The following is a 24560-nucleotide window of genomic DNA, read 5'->3' on the forward strand; positions in this document are numbered from 1 at the left end:
ACTTACACTTGGGTACAATAACGAGAAAGAAAACACTTAAACCAAACATACTTCATAATTCATTCATAAGTCACAAGTCTTAACTTTGATTACATTTTATTCAACAATGAGATAATAACCAAAAATATAATAACAATCAGTAAACTCACAAGTCTTTTGTAAACAAAATACATAGATAGAATAAGTCCTAATAGCTCTAAAACGAAACCTTTTGATCTCTCACATTATCCTTCCTCTAGCAATCATGAAAATCATCGACACCTACAACCAGACCAATGACACCAAAAGGAAATTAAGAAAATAGAGAGGATCGATACATAGTAGTAAGTAAAATTTGTGTAAGTTAGATTCATAAAAACAAGATGTTAAGAAACTATAAAATATGCATAATAGGTAAAACGGGTTTAAACTAGAAACAACTTGATGAAATCTAAATTATGTTCGTATTGAAGTAAACAAGTATTGAAGTAAACAGACTAATAAAATAGTTTGTCATTCAAATTTTAATAATTTCCAAGGGAACTAGCCTTTCCTGACATACAAGAACTTGACAGATAAACTATATAGGTTCCTTAAATGCAATTGCAACATAGTACCTAACCTTTCCACTAATAGGTAGCAAGACATGTAACTATGCACGTACTTCTCTAGACACGATCCTAGAATGTCAGCTTTAGTAACCAAACATGACTTTATTTTTTCTTTTTGTATCGCTACATGTTTTTCAATAAATGGCTAGTATTTATTGAAGAATGATTCTAGATTATTGAAGAATATGACATGTTGCTTTAATAACCATACAGACCAATATGTATAAATATTGAGGAGAAAATCATCAAGGTAATTCTATAAAAACTAAAGACCTATCATCTTCCTAGATATAATGTAAACTGAACTATAATCGAATGCCAAATTAAATGAATAACCTTTTGTTTGTCTTCCATATTGATTGTTTACTTAGAACCTAGATAATGCTATTTAAACATTAAGATAGTAACGTTCAAACAAGTCTCATTTCAAAGAATATGTTAAAGTTAGTTATGAACTCATACCTCATGTAGAGCTACTTGTGCATCATCCAAACTCTCCGCGCTCCATTCTTCACCATTTACTATTAGAACTACTATCTTCAACCACTAAATTTGCAAGGGCAACCTATATGGCACCACAAATAATGATGTGAACAAGGCCAATTAATACCGTACCAAAAAGATCAACAAACAAAATGAAAGAAGAAACCAAATGAAACTACTTGAAAAAATAACAATTAACATAATCACTATTCACTAACCTTAGTATCAAACAAAGAAGCCGTGTACTTCCAAAGGACGAGTAGTGTTGCACTTTGCCATCAAAGATGAGGCCTCAAATGCATCATTGTTGGTTCTTCGCCGATGATGCATGTCAAAGAGCTATTTAATACAATTGCTAAAAGTTTTTCAAGCCCGCCTAAAAGGAACATTAAAAAATGCATTGACAAGCTCAATTTAACCGTTTGTTCAATACCACTTGTTGGCAACCCAAGCGAAGCACTGATATTGTCATAATTGTTCATTAGTGTCAAATTTTATACTAAAAGGCCTAATCCTCGTCATCATATATACATAAGTACCATAATCCAATTTCATATTTTGGGAGGAGGTGGTATAGGCATCCATGGTAATTGCAGCTCGATCTAAAAATCTGTAGGAAGGAAAATTATGCTAATTAAGTGAACATAAACTTTAATTTGTTCTGTTAGTAAGGAAACTGTGGGAGTGTGCTTGCACTGTTAGAATGGCGTACCCCTACAAAATTTTGCACGCACCAGAATAGACATTTACATCGGATTAAACTTCTTTTCTTTGTATCATCAAAAATCAAAGTATATATATATGGATTTAAAAGAGACACACACAACTACTAAATGGGAGTACGGGACAAGTCTGACAAACACTGATTTTGGCAGTTTGGAACGGTCTTGGCTTGGCGTGTCTCTGTTCACCATCTGCGTACTGCGTACTGCCTAAAATGAAAGCACACTAAATTTACTGTTCTCTCATTTTAGCCAAGAGCCGCCCGAGCCACACACCTAACAAGTCCACAGCAAGTTCGTTCCACACTGGCAAAATTCGTATAGTGACAGGAGCAATGCTTCAAGATAAAGCCGGGTGAAGATGGATGGGTTGCATAATGACAAATGCGATGCGGTTTGTAAGCTCATCCAGTTATCCACGCTTTTGTTTTCTTTTTCTTTCTTTTTCCTCGTTTTTTTTTTTGTTACGAGGAAAAACCTTTTTCACTTGATTAACACCGGAAAATGTACATGCAAATTAACAATCTTAGAGGTGAATTACCTCTCTGCTAATTCTATTCTTTGTTTCTCCGGGTTTCGGTTTTGTGGTTCCAAGTACCACACATCACAAACAACAACCCTAACGAGGTCATGAGGCTTAACAAATGCATTGTGAATGATTGTCCGCAAAACAAGAAGTTTGATGGAACACAATTTGGAAGCAATACATTATTTGGAGGTAGATACCTAAGAGAAATAGAGCATATATGAAATTCCCTGTAACTACTGTAATCCCCATCCATAGGCCACACATCTCACTTGCACAAAGGTGGAAACAATTCTACACCAAGAGAATTTAAACCTATAGTGGGGCAATTTCGGTATTAATAATCCGCCAATCTAGATATGATCTGACTGTGAAATAAATTTGTGTATGTTTTTTCTTTGAAAATGACCAAGTGAACCTCACCTCATATAGGCTTTCACATTATTATTATTTTTTATCAAGAAAATTCAATTCATTAATAGCATAAAGATACGATGTTACAAATGATAGGCTAAGTAGCAAGGAGCTACTCATATAGGCTTACACATAATGGATACATTGAGTGATTCATCATTTACAACAAATCCAAAAAGCTACCCGTATACAACAAGTACTAGGTATCACACCTTGCAAGTGTTTAAAGTGCATAACTATCCTATTGACGCTCCTACCAGTTTCATAGGTGGGTACAATAAATAGGAGTGCAACCATACAAACAACATATTATTTTGAGATGAATTGGTGCCCTTAAAGTAGGTGCTTACCTGCTCTTGCGTTCGAAAAGCATCCACAAAAATTTGTTGTACTTGATTGCAATTGGGCAAACCGGCAGCCAAGCTCAAATGCTCCCCGAGAGAGAAAAGGTAAAACAACAGTTTAAGGATAATGGGAGACATTTGAGATAAACACATAACGAGAAGACACCATTGTAAATTCAAGAATTGTTCATGAACTAACAATTCTGCTATTGAAAACTTTGGACGGACCTGAGTCGTTAAATGAAACTAAATAAGACTCAAGATAAATCTAAATAAACATGCTTCAACTGTTTCAACATGCTAGATGGTGTGCTTCTATAGCAAAATAAAAAAATTAACTGTTCTCCCATTGATACATAATCGACACAATTCAATAATAGAAAAGTTTCGTTAGCAAGTGAAACTTCAAACCGCATTAGATGTGGAGTCCAATCTTTTAATAATTAGATGTCACATGCCCACGTCAGAGTTCATTTGCTAATGGCATGAACATGTTCAGTTAAGGTGTAGGATGTAAGTTTTTCACTAGGACAGAAAACTAGTTGTCTCTTCTCTCCATTAAGCACTTTCTCACCCGGTATGGGTTGTTAAGGAACTATGAATTCCATCATAATTTCAATGTCACCAAAGAACAAGATTTCCCCCTTTTTCCTGGGTAAGAACAGGATAATTTTCAAAGCTCATATCAGGGCATGTGATATTCAACAAAGAAATCCTTAAAAACGAAAAAAGCACAAACAGGATAGAAACCTTCTTGAACGTGACTATGTAGTGGTTATTAACACGAGTTCCTTCCGGAAATATAAGAAGGGGATTGTTGTCGTCCTTGAACATGTTCTCTTAACCTGCATGATAAAATAACTCAATTCAGTTTCCATATGCAACTTATAATTCATCAGATACTCAAATAGCACAATGCTTACTTTCTTGCCACAATTTCACGCTCTTTTGCCTCTTGAGCGATTGAACCAGATGCAACCAACACTCCAGAATTGTACTTTGCAGTAGTCCTGTAGATAATATTGATGAATGGAAAGAAATGAACAGTTTCTTGTATTTCATATGCAAACATCCTATTAGGGCCTCAACCTAGGAAAGGTAACAAAGCCAAATGCATTTTCAGTATGGTGCTTTAAGGCATTATATAAAAGTCGATGACCACTGGCCATAAATTGTTATTTTTAATTTCTATTCAGTCACAATCATGTGAACTTCAGAAAAAGAAAGACCGTGATAGCGATAGGATCCAGTGCTTCTATTCTCACTTTTATAACCCTCAGAAACTAGTGATTTTGGATATTCACTGGTGCTAGTCCAAAGGAAAAATGAAGCACAAGAGTTGGACTCTTGAGGAGTCCTCTTAAATATTCTGTTGGTCAACAATATTCTGATGGTCTTCAACTTCCTGATCTAATAAGGAAGAAGCTTGATGACCTAGTTCATGAATACTAACTTCTAAGCTTGGGTTTCAGGTTCCTTTGACTGGGTAGCCTTAACGTGAGATTTTTTCACGTGATTAGAGCTTTACACTTTCTTTTATCTCTGGGGATAGCTAAAACTAAGATATGTACATGAGATAAGAAAAGGCACACAGACAATAACATTATATATCTTACCAACCCATCCAGGATGCTTCAGCAAATGACAGCAAATGCAGTCATTTAGTGTGATGGCTAAAGATGGGTATTTTTTTTTGTAGCGACGGTATCTAACAAAATTTAAGACTAAATTGTTCGTCCCATATTAAAAACAAGAAAAAAAGTCCTCAATATTTCAAGATAAATCATACGACGGGTTCTTTTCTCAGTTGGGACTACGAAGCCCATCCTAAATTAAAGACGACCCAAGCTCGTCCTAAGACCCCCATCCTTTTTTAACAATTCTGGTGTAGTGTAATATGTTATCACGTACGTATTGATCCCGATAGAATCCATGGAACCTACAGTTATTAATTGCAAACAACATCATGAGATGTTTAACTCTACCTTAAAAGGGAAGAAATAGGAAAATCTGACTTAGAAAGATTGATAAACTGCGCCGTGCTTTATGCTAATCAACCTTGAGAATATATCGATCTTTCAATTAGCCGCATCTCACCTAGTATTGAGTTAACAAGGATGACTTACCTGCACCAACCTGGCCATCAACATGAAAGTTAAGTGCAAATTAGTAGTGTTTAAGTAAAAGTGGAAAGAAAGAAAGAAAGAAAAAAGGATCTCAAACCACATTGTACCATTTTAAAACCTTAAGTAACATCAACAATAAAAGGAATATAAGAATGCAAATGGCCATAGTATAGCTTGTGGAGAGAAGTTTCTAATTTTGTCGTTCAATAAATTGTACAACCATAGCCCTGTAAAAAGTAGCTATGGGAAAGAGAAATAGATAACAAAACACAACAAAAGAGCGCATAATCAGTTTTTTATCTAAAACCAAAAATCTTACAATATTGGCCATCACACTTTAGGAACGCAATCCTTGCTCCTCTTTACAAAGCGTTAAGGTAACAAAATAAAATCTATGTATATTCATGCCTTGACACTCCTAAATACTTACCATTGGGTTCTATATCAAAGCCCAAAAAAACAAAAAATATATATCTTACCCAAACTTTGATTTGGATCGAAGTGCTCCATTGACTATGTTGACGAAAGATTTGCCCTCATTTTTCATATTAAGTTCCTCCATAATCTGAGGATATATAGTTTCAAGATGCTACGCGGAGGAAGGGACTTGAAGGCGCACCACGAGCATAACAAAAGATGTGTCTCATACGGACAAATGATCAAAATCGCGAAGGCCCGAGAGTTTCTATCACGTCGCTATTATTTTTGTGTGCTTGGGGCATAAGTGAACTACGTTCCCCAGAATAAGTTGTCATTGCTTTTTACACTTGTAACTGTGCTCTCAATAAGCTCAATAAACCTCAAGTGTGTTAGAATTCAGTAGTTCATACTATCGATTAAATGGCTTGCCACATTCCCAAACACCTAAAACTATCGATTATCAAATAAAGTATACCATTGCAGACACTTCCATGAACTTATACAAGATGCTTAGTGGCAAATACTTGCAAAGGTGGAAAAACAAACAAGGCTTAAATCATCAACTGCAGTATCAATAATTCATATCACGAGTATCAAATGACAAAAATAATGCATGAACCTCAAGATGACCTATGAATAAGGCTGAACTAAATTCAGTAGTTAAAAGTTAATTAAATGCTCAAAACTTAACTAAATATATGAAATAAAAACTACTCATATCATAAAACAGTGCTAGACTCAATATAGAGGATAATTTACCCGTCCTTTAGAGAAAAGAGAGAGCCCCAAGTTGACACAAGACTCTGTACTCACTACTTCAGCTACTGCAGTAATGGATTCAGAAAATTTGTAGTTAATAAGATGAGGAAAACAATATTATGTTCGAAATATTAACAAAATTGTCATTTTTCAGGGAACATGGACCAGATTGAAAGCTTTAAGAGAAAATAAAGCTTGAACTTTAAAAACAAAATTATTCAAACTTCCTTTCGCCCAATTAAGTTGTTTCAAAATTAATTTCAAGACAGTCATCAAACTTTGTACTCTACGAAACTGAAATACTATTTGAGAATTACAGATCTATTTAAATGAAATCAGTGAGAGAGACGGTGTTACATACCTTGCAGAGAGATGAAGGTTTTGGCACTTTAAGAGAAAGCAAGGAGCATCTGCAAGGCGATATCTCATAACTGGGCGATTATGAAGGAGAAAGAACAAAAGGAGGGAGAGAGGACGACTTACCAGATGGCAACACCACTCCTTTTCCCTCTTCACTAGTTTCTCATTTTTCTTTTTGTGTTTTTAGTTTTTATTTTCTTTTTTCTATTATATTAGGTTTTTCGTATGTAACTTTGTCACACATGCATAAGCGTTAGAAAATATCCCGGAAACGTTACATAATAATTCTAGTATTTGCACAAATGGTTACTAACGGTTATAAAAATTGCCAACGGATAATGAATGTGAAAAATTACCTAACGGATCAATATGTGTTACTAATAAGAAATCTCAATGGTTGCAAAATCACCCAAATGGTGTAGTGCAAGGAACTGGTTGCTATAGTAAAGAGCATTGTTATCCACATTATTGGATTTCTAGTAATTTCAGTTCTTATTGCTGAAACTTTGTGAGTATACTGTTCCTTTTTTATATTTATTATGATCATATTCATTGTTTAAGTCAAGAATTTTAGATTAGTAATGAACTGTTTGTACTTGTGTCTTGTAATTATTATGCTTCTTGCTATGATATTCACACTTGTTAGCACAGTTTAGCTATGGTTCTACACTTGTTAGCTACACAGTTTAGCTATGGTTTTACCTACACCTGTTAGCATTAGTTAGTAGAAGGACAGATAAAGATTAAAGGATGCTAAATTTTAGGTCATTAGTTAGCATTAAAGCTAACTTATCTCCTCGCACACTAAGGGATTTACCTTGCCCTCTTGGCTACAAATTACAAGGTATATGATTGATCACCTTAATTGTTAATAACAAAGTCTATTGTTAGGCCTGTTTTGTGTCCATAGCATGTGTTTTCTATGTTAGGCATTTGTTTTGTGTTCATAGCTAATTTAGTCCATCTATGTATGTTAGGTCATGGGTGTTGGGAACTATGTTGTTAGTCATCATTAACATAATGGTCTAGGGTAGTACCAAAGTAGTACGCACCAATCTCGGTGGGTGTAGACATATTCTTGTTATAATAGTACTGAAGGGTTCTGCTTAACCCCTAACTTTCAATATGCATAAAAAATATATATATTCAGTTTTGTGGTGCTTTGCTTATCTAGTTTCCCTCCAATAATAATGTGGTTTCAGTAAAAAGTAAGTTAATTAAAGAAAAAGTAATCTATTTGTTTACATTAGTGATTCTTGGAGTGACTGTTCGAGTAGTAAGGGTGGAACTCCTATTGTTTGAGGAATGCCTTACGCTATACAAAGTGGGTTTGTCGAGCGGGTCTATCAAGGTATTTTATATGCTACACCTTTACATTAATTCATCTTTTATTTTTTGGACCACAATTTAAATTGTGTGAACATCTTAATTGTATCCTAGATTTTTTATAATAAGAAATGTACTTTCGTTTAGACTTCTAGTCCACTATGTACACATATTTCCAGTGTTAGAGGACTTAACAAAACGTATATATCACGTGTTTACAGCCTTGTTTGTTAAGTGCCAAAGACAAGACATGGATCACTAATTATTTTGGATTAGGACAACCTATAAAGGATGGTACAACTAGCATGTGGAGTCTTGAAGCACTCCTGTACAACTTTTTTTGTCTATATAACTTCTACATTCTCACTATTTGCCTTTATTCACTAGTTTGTAGAATACAAAACAAATGTATGATGAATTTTTTTCCATTACTTTTTGCTCATAGATGAACTTGAATACTTAATATGTGATCTTGAGTTGTAGTCGAGTGATTACATTATATTGGTAGATTTTTTATATTTTTTGTGTTAATCATTTTGTGATATATGCTTTGTCAAATTTTGGCGTTTGGGGTTTTATGGTTGTATTTATGCAAGTGATTTAAGGGGAGAAAAAAAAAAATGTAATGGCAATCAAAAACGAAAAGTTATTTTTTTTTTTTTGAATAAATGATATTTTGTGGCCTTTTGTCAAAGCCACTAATTGCAAAGGGCTGTCATAAATAACTGACGCTAACAAGCCGTCACAAATATTTGTGACGCCAGGATGCCGTCACAAAAAAAAAAGTGACACCAAAGTGCCGTCACAAATTACTGACGCCAAAATGGCGTCACAAATATATTTGTGACGCCACAGTGCCGTCACAAAAAAAAGTGACACAAATTGAGACGCCAAATTTTTTACGCCAAAATGGCGTCACAAAAAATAATTGTGACGCCAAATAGCCGTCACAAATTTGTTGTTTTGGTGTAGTGACTTTCCTTTGATATATGGCACTGAACATTCTCTAGAGAAGATAACAGAGGTAAGTGATATACTTACAAGTTTGTACAACGAGAATGCAACTCGGTCTTCTATGCCAAGTCAACCCTCCTCATGGAACACTAAGACTAGTAGCAAGGCTTCTGGCAGTAAGAGGGACATTGGTGCTAATGCAAGCAAAACTTCTAGGCCAAAGCTAAGGCGTTTTGAAGCATTCCTTGAAGATAGTTCGGTGGATGTAGACTTGAAGAGTGAGTTGGAGATATATTTGGAAGAACCAGTCCTCCCAATGCAGAAAGGGATAGGCTTGGACGACAAGAATTTCAATATTTTAAACTGGTGGCAATATAATTCTTCGAAGTATCCTATCATGGGTAAAATAGCTCGTGATATTTTAGCAATTCCTGCATCATCAGTTGCATCTGAATCTGCATTTTCTACTGGTGGTAGGGTAGTTAATCGATACCGATCGACTATGCGACCACATACTGTTGAAGCATTGATATGTACTCAGGATTGGATTAGAAAGAAGTTGGAAGGTAATAATATTGTTTTTATATATGACAAACCTTTTTATTGTACAATATCTCATAGTTCCATTTACCAAGTGTTTCAATTATATTTTGTATATTATAAGGTGCACTGGATGGGGACAAATTTGCATTTGAGATAGTTGATAAGGCTATTGATGAGTTTGAAATTAACGAAGATTGTGGTGATATTGTGGAACCCGAACCCGATCCTGAACCTGAAGTTGCTGCCACAAGTGTGCCTATTCTAGACATATGGGAAATTGATGAGCATGAAGAAGCTTAATGGGTAATCACTCTAACCTCGACAAATATTTTTAGTACTGTTTGTAGCTAATCAAACGCTAAAATAGCTTCTCCTTTTGAAATATAACAGGTAGTCTCAACTCTTGTAGAAGAAATATGACGTACTGACATTTTGGATGCGGAGAATGGAACAACTTTTTGGAAGACATGATCTATCACCATTACTAAAATAATATTAGATGTATATGGTAGGGTGTTAATCTTTTCACTGCTGGTGATTCTTTTTATGAAGACTATTGTAACAAGCGACCATACTTGGAGAGGTATTCTCTTTGCTTGACAATGCTTTATTTGCATATACTGCTCTATGCACATAGTGCATGTAAGGCTTTTGCTATATATGTAAAGCTTTGCTAAACAGGTGGTGTTCAAATGAAATCAGAAAAACTTTATTAGTATTTAATATCTGTATATGCACTGCATTGGATCCAAGTTTCCTTTATGGATGCTAATGAATGCATTGTTGTCCAATTTAGTCGTGTTGAAACTTTATGATTGCAAACAGTGCAAGCAATTGCCAAGTTTGGGTAAGCTAGCATCGCTTGAAGAGCTCGTCATTGACCACTTCGAGCCGGTTACACATATCGGTAGTGAGTTTTGTGGAAATTGGCATAGACAGTAGTGGTGGTGGTGGTATGATCACATGTTTTCCAAACTTGAAGAATCTCCAATTTCATGGTATGAATTTGTTGGATGAGTGGGAGCGCCTTGTCTCTCTGAACTGACTCTAAAATCCTCAGAAAAGTTAAAAGGTACTTGCCAAATTCTTGGCATACTAGAATTTCTTGAACGTCCCACTATAAGTGAATTGGATTCTGTTAAATTTCTAGGCGGTGAGCTTTTGGGATTTTCGAGTTGTGATGGTGGATTGTATCTATCTTTTATTTATGGAGACGTAGCTTCTGCCCTTTGGGAGGTTTTGGTTAATTGTTTCGTGGCAGTGTGGCACCACCTTCTGTCAAAAACTTTATTACTAGTCGGTTACTAAATCAATTAGCGAAGGCGATGGCTTCTTTGGACACGGATGTGAACATGTTACCCCCAAGTGAAGCTCGAAGGGGTGGTTCAACCGGTGGTGGTGCTGGACCATCTTCAAAAAAGGCTCTAATTAAAAAGTTTGATATCAAAAAATGGAACGCTGTTTCTCTTTGGGCTTGGGATATTGTTGTGGACAACTGTAAGATTTGCAGGAATCATATCATGGATCTCTATATTGAATGTCAAGCTAATCAAGCTAGTGCGACCAGTGATGAATGCACTGTTGCCTGGGGCGTATGCAACCATGCATTTCACTTCCATTGCATCAGTCGTTGGCTCAAGACCCGTCAAGTGTGCCCATTAGATAACAAAGGTGGGAGTTTCAAAAGTATGGCCACTAGGATTATACTGATCAAACAACGTGGCGTTTTGACTTGCTTATTGAAGATTCCTAAAGTAGAAGTGTTGAAAAAGCCATAAGGCCTTTGGTTTTTTCTTTAACTATTCCTAATGAAGTACCTAAACTTTTTAGTATGTGCTACGTACATGTAATACCCTCCAGTCTTGTTAAATACATTTTAAGCCTATTGGTGGAGGCATTGGTATTCATTTCCAGGCAACTCTGCAATCTATTATAAAGATCTTGCTATTTTGGATCTTATTATAACGTGTTTTCATTATGAGTTTACAAAAAAAAAAAAAAAAAAAAAAAAAAAATTGTTTCGTGGCTTTTACCATTATGTAATACTCTATTCTTGTATGCAACTTTTGGCTTCTGTAGCAAATATGTTGTTACTTTATTCTTGTAGGCTCTTAAATCCTAATAATCTTATTCTCAGAGACTTCACATTTTTCTTCAAGCAGTCTGGTATTCTTGCCACCAATTTTTAGAAATTAAATGATAGCACATACATTAAATGTATATTAGAAAATTGAACCGGTACTTGGAAAGAAATTACAACTCCAGGGAATTTACCCATACACTCGAAACTCGAAAGTAAACAGAAAATGTGCAAAAGCCAAATTGCTATGAGTTATGAGTCTTGAGGACTTGAGGTGTATAATCACTGCCAAACTGCTTACTTCAAATGTTCAACTCTTCTTGTCCACAACTTTCAAGAGAAAAAACACTTGGAGGAAGTAGTAGGATGCACCTCCTATTGTAGCATAGTGCAACTTTTCATTTCCTTCAATTGAAGGAAAATGTTTATCTTCTGCCCTGTTGAACCCTCCTGCTAACCAACTAAGGTTCTTATAACCTCCTTCATATAGTCTAGAAATAGCCGTCAGAGACCTGAGTAAGAATTGCAGTGGCAATGCATTATTTAATCTCTCATCAGTTTGATACCAAATATGCTTCCCTTAATATGCCGAGTTCTATTTCATACTACTTTATTTGGTTCATTACATTACTTAGGAGCTCATTTTTCTGTCCTGTTAGACTTGCAGCAGCATATTTATGCCACTTGGTATAAAGAACTAGAACCGATGGGTACCCGATTACCCCGTAGTTCTAAGCGGTTCTAGTTCTGGTTCTGGTTCTTGTTAATATAATAATAAACCCGATAGAACCGGAATCGATAGGAACCGATGATGTCAGACTCGAATCCAAAACCGGTCAGAACCAAACCGGACCCGACCCATGGGCACCCCTACTTACGATAAAGAGTGTTATATATAAAAATAAGTACTAGCATTTGCCTTCTTTTCTTTGTAGTTTGTACTGCTTTTTTCCAACATTGTCATCCGATTGGACATTTTTCATAAACGAAGTCATTTGATCCAATTAATAATGATTCTAGACTTGAAGAATTATTATAAAATTTAGATGGGTGACTATCGTTTTATCTAAGAAACAAGAGAAAAAAACACTCGGAGATGGCTATGTTTTATGGAAAGGATGGCCATGGCTAAAGAAAAAGTAAAATATAAACAATTATACAAGATCTGGATTAGCTTAACATATATCAACCTATAGTTAGTTTCTTAAGGTTTGAACGACTTCTGTAGTTGGGTTTCAAGGTTTTCATGATTTTCACTGCATTTCCATCTATGTGATTCAGATAGACTCTTATGTTTGCAAATTAAGATCTAAATTGTGAAATATGCAATATTATTTTGCAAAGTTTTGCAAAAAACTATTTTTGCCAGAGTTTAGTTTAGTTTTGTTTGTTTGTTTTTTTTTTTTTTTTGTTTTTTTTTACTATTACGTGCATGACTATTACATGCATGCACGTGTAAATTAGATTCAAAATAGGGCATAATTGGAAGTCTAACGATTTCACGTGGTAGGCGATGAATTTCCATATTAATTACTGCTCTAGCACAAGAAGCAAGGTGATGAATATTCATAATCGAATTATCATTCTCCAACTAAAGTGGTTAATTGAAACTATCGTAAGATCTCATATACAAATATGATAAATTAGATATACTATGAATTGTTCCTTAATATGTATATACAAAAAATTAGTTTAAGGGAGTCTGTTAAGAATTTTTTGGACTCCTAAGACAGAGGCATAATATTTTTAGTTTTTACATCTAAGTTTAACCAAAACCAGAATTTGACACGTGTGTAACTAGGGGTGGGAATTTGGCCCTAACGACCCTAACTCGGCCCTGACCGACCCGACCCTAAGCCCTATAAAGCCCTCACAACTAAAGCCCTCACAGAGTTTAAATGCCTTCTAGGGCAGGGCTAGGGTTAAGATTCTAAAACATAGGCCTAATCTCTAATTCAAATTACTCATTAGCCCGACCCTAACCAAGCCCTAACCGGCCATGTTTCACACTTTCACTATAAATACACATACAATAATTGTCCAACTCTTTGTTAAATATTTTCAATTAAAATAACATTGTCCTTTGTAATTTATCACTTACAACCAAAGGTACTTCCAATAACTTGTCTTATATAACAAAAACTTGTCAACTTAATGACCATGAAAGAACAATGAGCACTAGCCTAATAAAAAAATAAGACTTTATTCCTTTGATCATCAAGTCAAAGTCCATAACTTATTATTCTCAATTTCTTTTCTCACTTATTTCTTATAAATTATATTTTTATTCACATCCAAGCTAAGTCTAAAACTAAAGATTTTCTTCCACACCATTAAAGCAAAATACAGAACAGACATTTGTAACATAGAAACCAAAAAACAACCTTTGTCAGAAAAATGACATTTGTAATCTCAAACCTTTCTCCATCACTTGTTCAAAAGCCAATATTTTCATTTCCATATACAAAGCTTGAATCACTTTTAAATTAGAAGAAAGGTAATATTATATTTGTTTGAATCTATTATAGAAATAATTTATGATATTACAAATAGTTTAACAACTTCCATTACCCTTAACCAAAACTATTATGTTTCTTCTTTATATCTATTACTTCTTCCTTTAAAATGATAATATAATTATTTGTCTATGTATTTCAATTTAAAATGTAATTTTAGTGAGGTTTGAGTACAAGGAAGAACAAATTCCGAACTCTCGATGTACTTCAGTTCATTAGATTGTGGATATGCATTTTAAATTTTTGGACTTATACAGGATTATTACTAGATTGGTTGGACTTTGAGTTTGTAGATTATTGTACATTTTTGTAATATAAATGAGTTTTAAAACTGATGTAGTAAAAAAAAAGAAAATATATAGGCCCGGCCCTAAAGCCCGGCTCTAAAGCCCGGCCCTAAAGCCTTTAAAGAGGGCTTAGGGTAGGATAAGGGCTTGAGGTTTAGACTTGTGACCCGGCCCGACCCGACCCTATGCTGACTTTAGGGCCGGGCCGACCCGGCCTAATATTTGAAGGGCTTTAAATGTTTAGGGCCGGGCTAGCCCGACCTGGCCCATTGCCCACCCCTATGTGTAACCACTTTTGGAAGCAATGGACAAAAATACCCTATTTAATTATTTGCAACTACTTCTACAATATGTGAAACAACGTGATTTCCTCCCTCATAATTTTTTTAAAAAATTCATAAATTTTAAATGTATTTAAGTTATTTTGAAACTCAATATTTTAAAATATATATTTAAATTATTGGGTTATATTGACATACCCCCCACCACTAGTTGCAATTAGAATTACCCCCCATAATAATTGAAATTAGGATTCCCCCCCCCCCCCCCTCCCCCAACTTGACAGTCAATAGGAGTCAACTAACAGTTTCCGTCAGTTGACTGGTCAAGGATCATGAATTGTCCTAAATACTCTTTTTCTGTGGAAATTACGAAATTAGCTATTGACACTGTTTAAAGCCCACAACTCAAAGCCCAAACTCGAAATTAGACACTGTTCAAAGCCCACAACTCAAGCCCACAACCATTTTCTTAGACCCACTCCTCTTGTTCGTCCTGTTCTGTTTCTACTTCATCTGCAACTATTGAGTCAGTCAATGGAGCTGCTTCAGTTGTCTCGGAACCGAAGAATGAAGAGCAGACTCAATATGGAGAAACTTGTCTTGTTGTCATTGAGGAAGACTGAATATTCCACGAGGTAACACAAATAATTCATCATAAAAACTTTATTAACTATACTTAAAAATTATAAAATGAAGAAGAATCTTCACACTCCATAATCTCACCGTGGAAAGAAATAGAGTTGAAAGAGTTTTTTAATGGAAATCACAAATGTTCCCAACAAACAAGAAAAAGGGAATTACAGTAACATGTGAGCTAGAATCAGTCACTTACCTCAAAACAAGACTGGATTTGATTCTTCAACTTCAAGTTTGGTTTAAAGAGATATAACAAGAAGATGAGAAGTGAGCTCTTCTCCCTTCTATCTCGTAGAACAGAAGAGCTTGAGGCAACACTGAAGTGTCAAGTGTTTATATAACTCCAGAAAGTAGTCAAATGAATCATGTCTTAAATAGCAAATGGCCCCTACTTAGACCATTTAATATTGTGTAATTTATTTGTTTCGACAGGTTGATCAGATATCTTAGCTTGATGATTACAATTAAAGTAATTTTATATTGAAAATGATGGCATAGCAATGTTAAAACAGCACGTTAAAAATGACACACCGTGCAGTTTGGTTTGAGGAATAGGAAATAATTAAGTCAAAGAAACACCGGCTTGAGTTGTGGGATTTGAACAATGTCAATGGCTAATTTCGTAGGAAACAATTCATTATCCTTAACCGGTCAAACCGAAAACTATTGGTTGACTCTATTGACTGTTTGAGAGGAAATTTGGGCTTATGGGGTAATCTAATTGGTAGTGGTGGGGGTATGTCAATATAACCCTAAATTATTTACTCGTGCGCAGGCTTCTAGGCCCTTGGATAGTACTCTGTGGAGCAATACACCAGTACCTTTTGCTGTTATGAGTGACCTATATTCAATACATCACTCTCTCTCTCTCTCTCTGCGCACACTAGTTTTACTCCTTATAAATCTAAATTCTATTCAAATCCAAAATCCACTCTTCTTGTTATGGTAGTTATTTTATCTATATGTAGTTATCTTATTCAATCTTATTTTGGTAGTTATTTTATCTACAGGTAGTTATATTGGAAGGGTAAAAAAGAGAATAAATTATATTAAAAAATAATAGGTGGTGGCCTGGTCTCAAGCCAAAAGCTTAAATTCTAAAGATTTTCTATAAAAAAAACACTTACGCGGATAAGAACAATGTCGGGGGTATTAAAACCTAAAAAAATTACTGGTCGGGCTTTTGAGTTGTTGTTTTTTTTTAAATGAGACTCTCTAACCCAATTTCTAGCTAGAAAACAAATACATTTATATATGGAAAAAAAAAATTGTGGGAAAAAAAAAAGATATATATTTTTTATAACAATATTGAAAGAAAATTAGAAAATAAACAAACATATCAGAAGTAGTTGATTTGATTTTTCTCTAATCTAAAATAGGATCCTGCTGATCAGTCCAACTGTTAAATGGGTTTGGATATATAGGTTAAACTCGCTTCCGATATGAAAAAAAAAAATTAAAAAAAACAAAAAACAAAAAAAACAAAAACAAAAACAAAACAAACAAACAAGCAGTTAAATAATGGATTTGGATATATAGGTTAAACTCGTTTCAATTCAGTTAATACTTTTTTTTTTTTAATAAAAAACTAGAAGAGCTGATCAAATTCAGTTAATACTTAGGCTAATGGTGTGCTTTCATTTGGCTTTAGTCAATGAGTGCGACTGTGTTAAATATAAACGATCGACGATAACTGTTCATATCAACTCCTAATTATAAATTGTCAATCTAGTTGCCATTTTAACATTTGAAGATGAACTGAAGACAAAATCTTTGAGAGAGACTAATACCACTATTATAATCTGATCCAATATTTATATTTCCAAAGGTCAACTACATAGACCATTATATTCCAAAGGTGCGGTCAACGACCACATATATAGAGCATATTTAACAACAGAATCCCAAAAAGATTCCATGCATGCAAAAATTACAATATTTCAGAATTTGCAAAATTTGATTCACTAATAGCATTTTTAGGAGTGATACCAACCTAGCATCAAACACCAAATTTCTAATAATTTTGTGTTTTTTTAACTTCAGGAGAGTCACATGTTGATGAAAACACAAAAAAAACACCAAACCAAACACCAAATCGGCCAATATTTGGTTCTAGCTTTGGTGCTGTATCAAATCACTCACGCGGTTTTAGAAAAACCGCACGGTTTTGCCAACACCGCGTGAGCTTGGGCTAGATTGTGGGCTTCAATCACGCGGTTTTGCCAAAACCGCGTGAGAGATTGGGAAAGAAAAAAAAAAAAAAAGTTGATCGCGCGGTTTTTGAAAAACCGCGTGGGCTTGGACTTTTAAGATGGGCTTCACTGGCACGGTGTTGGGAAAACCGTGTGGCTATATGGCACGGTTTATCCAAAACCGCGTCATTTGATGTCGAAAATTTAATGTTGCTCCTAAAGATGGCTGGTGTTTTTTTGGTTTGGTGTTTGGTTTGGTTCAAAATTTTAGTGTTTTTTTGGTTGCTCTCCTAAAGATGCTCTTAATCAAAGGCATATCATGCATTGATCTTGGGAAACTTAAACAAGTCAAAAAGATAGTGAAAAAACTCCTTAATTATTGTTATTACGAAACAACATCAATAGTGTAACCTTAACTATATCACTGTTGGGATTATCTCTATGGGTGCGACTTGGGTTCAACTCTTAAGGCGATTTAGGATCTCTTAAAGCTTGCTGATCCATTCCCTACCTTTTTAGGAAACTTTTGAAAGGTTAGTAATAGATATAACATCTTATCTCTCCGTTCTTTCTTCTTTTAGTCATTTTACATCGTCTTCTTCCTTGAAACTTTGGCTTCTGCTTGCATCCAACTGTTGATTACGCCAACACCGATACAAGTTCAGAACCTCTGTGTCTCGTGGGAATATGCCAAACCTCTAGCCGTGAAAGCTTGAATATTGTATTTCACTCTCTTTGTCTAGCGACGTTGAGGTCATCTACAAGCTCTATCTTTTATTCCTAACAAGGGTTGGATGATATGACTGCTTCCTTAGAATAAGATTGTTATCGTGTATTAGCTTAAGATAGTTATAAGATCCTCTCATGTGGTGGAGAGCTCCTCTGCTACGGCAACTTGGAGCTCCTTGTTTGGGACGTACTCAAACTTCAGACTGTGAAGATGGTAACTTGGAATGGATTGAAAGTGATACTACTGTGGACGTAGTAGAAGTACCGGATGATATTTTGGAGGAGGGTATTGAACTATGGAAGGATCAATTAGTCGGTTTCTTTGTTGAACAGAGACTCCATCTCCCTGTGGTTAAACAAATGCTTGAAAAAACTTGGAAGACAAAAGCAGACTATGAAATAGCAACAGATAAAGATGTCTTCTACTTCAAGTTTAAAGAGGATAAAAGATCGACAAAAAATGATTGACATTGGACACTTGTTTATAGTTGGAAAGGTTTTTATGATTAGGCCATGGACACCAGAGTTAGAAACTCAAAGGAAGAATATGAGAACTTTACCCATCTGGGTGAAACTATGGGACATCCCCAAACAATTATGGACCAAGAGAGGTATAATTATAAGCTTCATTGCCAGTTGTATAGGCAAACCACATTGTTAGGATAAGGCAATGTAGAGTCAAAAAAGATTGTACTTTGCAAAGGTTTGCATTGAAGTCCTTATTGGTGCCAACTACCCAGATTGCCTAAGATTTAAACCAAGACATGATATTATGGCTGATGTAGGGGTGGAGTACATGTGGGTACCATCAACCAGTTCTATATGCATGATAGTAGGACACAAGGACTCCAAATGCCCAACAACAAATAATCAAAGGACTAATGAACCTGATACAAGGAGAAGAAATGTTGCCACAAGAACCTCAAAGGGCACAACTAACATTGGGTGCGTAGGGAACGAAACACTGGGGTGGAATCCACTAGTGAACTAATAGGTGTAACTGGGCAATCAGTGGCTGCCACTGTAACTTCTACTATACAAACACCCTATGTACAAGTAGTTGAGGCACCACGTACCTCTCATAGCTCAGATGACTAATACAAAACTTCCATTGTACCATATGTCAACTCAACTTTAAGTCTCAGTAACTCATTTCTACTGCTCACGGATGAAGTAAGCTACCCTAAGCAAAATGATCATGATGAAGTGGTTGAGCTGAATCCAGTGCATAATGTGCAAGAGATATCAATCGATGGTGACTTCTTTATTATGGTCCCTGAAATCCGAGTATCAAAAGCAGAAAAGGAGATGTAAAATGTCAATATGGAAGAGTTTAATGTTGTTAGAGAAGAACTCACATTTCATCAGGCACCCAATGAGAAAAAAGTTGAGTTTCAAAGATCACCAACAACTTGAATGCTCAAAGATCGCTGACAAACTTGAAAATATGATCTTAAAGTGAAAATGTGATGAGAAATGGATATTTGATTGGTAGTTGATTGTGTCAATGGTGGTCATATATTGCCTATGGATGGTGGTGGTGGTGGCAATTCAGGTTTTTATGGATGGTGGTGGTGGTGGTGGTGGTGGTGGTGTTAGTCATTGATGTTAATTGTCCAAGTTCCATTGTTGGATTGAATAAATGAGATGATGCCACATGGAGTTTTTAGTAATTGGTTTTACCGTACTCTTAATAACAATATTTTGAAGTTTGGTCCTCAAAGTAGGTCACGTGTACCACATGTGAAATATATTATGGCAACTTCAAAAAAATATGGATGGAATAGACTTGGGCCATTCGGTCAACTCACAGTCAACACATTTTAACGATAATTTTAGACCAAAATGCAATAAACAATTAATTGTGGATCAAACCTTACTAATTTGCTAAGACCAAAATGCAAAAATCCCTTAGTAATTTGCTAGAAAAAATTTCATACTTAAAGGATATGTACCCCAAGATTTTCACAAAAGTTCTGTTAGTACAACCCTTAGTATAATTACGAGTTGCATATATACTATTGCACCCCAAGACGTTGTGATGTCCTGGTTCCATCTTTGTCTATCACTCTGTACCCTTAGTGAGATCCCCTTAGTTCTGCCCATACTATGTATCTAGTATTTTCTCAGTTGTATGTACACCCTCAAGCAAGTACTAATTAAGTCGTATGCCAAGGTATCGAGGTCTGAGACTAGCTTTGGCATTTATCTTTCAATTAGGCTATCATCTGACCGGACAGCTAGCTAGAAGGAAATTAATCTGCACCTTTTATTTAAGTAGCAAATCAATGTTTTGTTCTACATTTTAATGTAAAAAAATCAAAGAATAAATATGTGTCCAAAATAAATGGATACACACAAAATTATTAACGACCAATCATCTTGAAGATCAGATGATAATTAAGATTAAAACACATACAGTGTACGACTACGGACATGCCATTCGAAAATAACAATCGCAACACATGTTTATTTTCTAAATCTCCAAAAATTGAATAAAATCCAGATCAGGGTGATTGGTTCATTTATCCATGGACTTGTTCAGGATTTGAACTGCAAGCTCAAGTTCCATATCCCTATTCCCCGCGATAGCTCTTCTCCTCGCCTCATGGACTTCTACAAAATAGATAGTTTATTGTACCGATGTGATCATTTGTTAGTGCATATGCTAATAATATAAATCAGTGTCCATGATTTAAATAATTTTCCTATAAGAAAAAACTGCCTTATGTGGTATTAGTTCCATGAAAATAGATGATGACTAGATGAATTATTCTTAGAAAACAAAATTACATGATTTTTTCTAGTACAAACATTTCTGCATGTATTGATTGTATAAAAAGAAATATTATATTGCACAATATTAAGGGGTGTTTGGCAACACGCCTAAAAGCCACTTTGTGTCTTTCTACGAGGATATAAGCCAAAAGCTTGTTTGGCATTCTCCTAAAGTCAAGAAACCACAAAGCTAAAAAAACAAAAAAATAACTCCTTGAGAAAATAAAAAATGGCTTTTTATGTAGCTTATTGTTTTAGTTTTTTCCTTTGGGCTTTGTATTTCTCTTGTGTAATTGGTGTTATTAATTAGGTAATTTCTTGTCTATGTATAGTATAAAAAATTAAATTTACCTTTAAAAATTGTAATTGGCCAAACATGTTCATGCTTAACGTGAAGTTATAAAAAAAAAAAAAAAAGGCTTTATAGCTTCACAACTTTTGACTTTTGTTTAGTTGCTATCAAGCTAAAAAGTCCTTTCTTGATTTTTCACATAATGCAAAATATAAGCACATTTGACAAATTACAATTTTTAAAACCAAAATGTTCAAACCAAATAGCCAAGAAGCATTTAGAAGTTTGTTTGGTAAAAACACTCAAAAATACTTCCTAACTAGCAAATAATAAAACCAACCATTAAAATGAAATAAATTTCAAATATCAGTGTATATAAATTGCAGATTTATATGTTAACAGGTGAGTTGTTAGAGTGTAGCAGGATGTAGCTCTTACCTCTTTCCAAGGAACCCGAATTCGAGTTTTCAAGAAACCATACCTATTTTTTAGTTTTTATTGAAATATAAATGAAAAAGAAAAAGAGAATTTGTGATAATACGGGGATTTGAACCCGCGACCTTTATTGACAGGAACGGCTATGCTCAACCAGGTTGACAAATACACTTAAGCCCCAAAAGATAGTTATTACCAAGTGACATAGAAAGCCCAAAAACAAAAGGAAAAAACAATGAATATAGGCTACATAAAAAGCTTTTTTGGTCTTTTCAAAAAGTTTATTTTTCTTGGGTTAACTAGTAATCTAGTATTACCCTCTCCCCCTCTCCGTCCTAGATAAGCCACTTAGGATTTCCCTCCACTAGATTGGGAAATTAGGGTCCCCCCCAATAAAAAAAGTCAACCTAGTTGATTTTTTTTTAGTTGACTTTGTATGTGTGTGTACTTGGGGGAGGGTCGCGACCCTAATTTCCCATCTAGGGGGGGTTGTAATTGGCTTATTGAGTGGTGGAGGGGGATAATACTTGTTAACCCTTTTTTCTTTTGTATTTCTGGTTTTGTTTAGGCTGAGTCCAATGGTCAGCCACCCTTTATCCCTATTCCTCAATAGCACAGTTGTATGAGGATAGAGAGTAGGTTTGGTCGAAGCAATGGTTTGAACTATCCTACGCCAGTTCAATTGGCGCGGTTTGAAAAAAAAAATATATATATATATATATTCCACGCCACTTCAACCAGCGCAGAATGAAAACCCACATTTTGTAAAAGACGAAACTGCCCCTGCGCCCTTTAACCGAAATTTTTGTTCTTCCTCAGCTAATAGGATACATCCGTAATAAAATAGAAGTAGTGGGGGTAGTGTAGTAATTCACTGTTCTCATAATTACCATGTTATCTGGTGGGGACACTTTGTAAACCACTCCACTTCAAATGGCGCGGTTTGAAATTGCATATTGCATTCCACGCCACTTGAAGTGGCGCCGTTTGAGTTTTTACAAACCACTCCACTTCAAGTGGCGTGGAATGCACTCTCTATTCCTCTATTTCACTCTCTATATATGAAGAGTAAAATAGAGATGGGGGGCAATGACCACCGCCACTCCCTCCAGTTTTGAAGGAATGGGGTGCCATTGCACCAGCCTTAAGAAAATGCCACACAAACTTTTGGCTTCTATCCTCTTGGAAAGCCACAAAGTGATTTTTAGAGGTGTAGCGAAACACCCTTAACAAGGCCCACTTAGGACTTGTTATTAACTTGTTTTATTTTTTCATTAACTTGGGCATAAGAAAGTGTTAGAGCTGAATGAACTTACCATTCTGACCACTCGAGATAAAGTTTCTCAGATGAGGGTCTACTGCTAGGCCTCGATCCTTGAATTTTTGATCATATAGTGTTAGTGAGGGCAACCTGATAAAAAAACAATCAATCAAGATACTAAAAACAAAAACAAAAAGAATACGAAAACAAAAACACACTTTACTGGAAGATTCGGTAAATAAACTAATATATGTTCTCTAGTGCTGCATAGTATCACTAATACAAATCTGAAAACATTAAGATTAGTATGTATATGCCTCGTACCCAACAGGCAAAGGCGGACTGCTTGTGTTAGGGATTGGAAGAGACCTCGTGTGCTGCACATGAATGGGAAAAGTTGGTGTCTTCCACATGTATGTCGGGGCAAAGTAATCAGCATAATCTCCATTTTGCACATCATAACTGGGAAATTGATCCCCATGAGTCAAAAGTGAGGACTCTTTATGCCTAAAAAACAGCTAGAAACATATTAATCAGAATATATATACTTTTGACCAAAAACAGCTAAAAATCAATTCTCCCATAGCTACTATTTTACTAAATGATAAAAATGAAGTTACAAACTAAAAAAGTGGGGAAGAAAAATGATAAGCACTCAAAACTATAATATAAAATCCCGTAGAGATATAATATTTTGATTAATTATGTGTGTAACAATAATAAATTAATTGTATTTTTATACTTTTACAGATTTTCGTAATGAATGTAAAAATGATGATAAAGTCAGTATTTAAACACGGAATAATGTGTCTACATGAAGTATTGTGATTTAGCCCATGTGAAACTTTATAAAGCCCAACAAAAGCCCGGGACTCAAACATGATATTTCTAGGTCAGAACATGATTAACATGCCAAAAAGCATCAAACTTCTGTCGCACATATTTTCTGAATCTGGACTCCAATTTCGACAAGTGAACCATCAGAACGATCAGTGTGACGAGCTCTATCCAATGCTAGATTTTGCAGAAAATCAATTGTCGGACCCACCACTAGTCAGAGTATGTGGGACCACTATATGGACCCACAAAATTTGGTTATTCATTTTTTTTTATCAAACTCGCGTCAAAATCTCATAATGTGTAATCAAGTCAAGCTCCATTATTAATTATGGACGACTTTTATGTGCTTTGGCATAAAATTCTTAATTAGGTGGCATGAATGTCTTGATTAGTTGGAAAGCAAAAGTCTTGATTAGGTAAATTAAAGATTAGGTGAATTAAAAAGAGTGAGAGTTTTCATTGAAAGGGAGCTAGATAGGGGAGACATTTTACTCCTTAGTTATTTTTTTTTTCCTTTACTCCATTAGAGAAACTTTTCACTTTCTTTCCAAGTTTCTATTTTATAGTTTTCTAGTTTGTAATAAAAACTTTGTACTAGTTTTCATACTAGTAATCGAAATAAAATATTTTAGTAAAAGTAGGAGTTTTCTCATTTTTCTCTTCTAT

General features: G+C 35.0%; 2 long non-coding RNA genes and 1 pseudogene across 3 annotated transcripts; 1 reads left to right on the plus strand and 2 right to left on the minus strand.

The window, feature by feature from the left end:
- Positions 1 to 75: 75 nt before the first annotated feature.
- On the minus strand, positions 76 to 1147 carry LOC147502325 (uncharacterized). Its single transcript, XR_015219971.1, has 2 exons — positions 1053 to 1147; positions 76 to 261 (listed from the first exon to the last, which is right to left on the minus strand). It is a non-coding gene; the product is annotated as an uncharacterized LOC147502325 (long non-coding RNA).
- A 2681-nt stretch (positions 1148 to 3828) lies between these two features.
- On the minus strand, positions 3829 to 6869 carry LOC147502326 (uncharacterized). 2 transcript variants are annotated; one of them, XR_015219973.1, is made up of 5 exons: positions 6746 to 6869; positions 6385 to 6449; positions 5138 to 5215; positions 4003 to 4089; positions 3829 to 3924 (listed from the first exon to the last, which is right to left on the minus strand). It is a non-coding gene; the product is annotated as an uncharacterized LOC147502326 (long non-coding RNA). The 2 variants fall into 2 exon arrangements; XR_015219972.1 differs by lacking the exons at positions 3829 to 3924; positions 4003 to 4089 and having other exon boundaries at positions 5124 to 5215.
- Positions 6870 to 10858: 3989 nt separating this feature from the next.
- On the plus strand, positions 10859 to 11266 carry LOC147502327 (RING-box protein 1a pseudogene; annotated as a pseudogene).
- The last annotated feature ends 13294 nt before the right edge of the window (positions 11267 to 24560 follow it).

Source organism: Coptis chinensis, chromosome 4, assembly GCF_015680905.1.
Source record: "Coptis chinensis isolate HL-2020 chromosome 4, ASM1568090v1, whole genome shotgun sequence".
NCBI lineage: Eukaryota > Viridiplantae > Streptophyta > Magnoliopsida > Ranunculales > Ranunculaceae > Coptis > Coptis chinensis.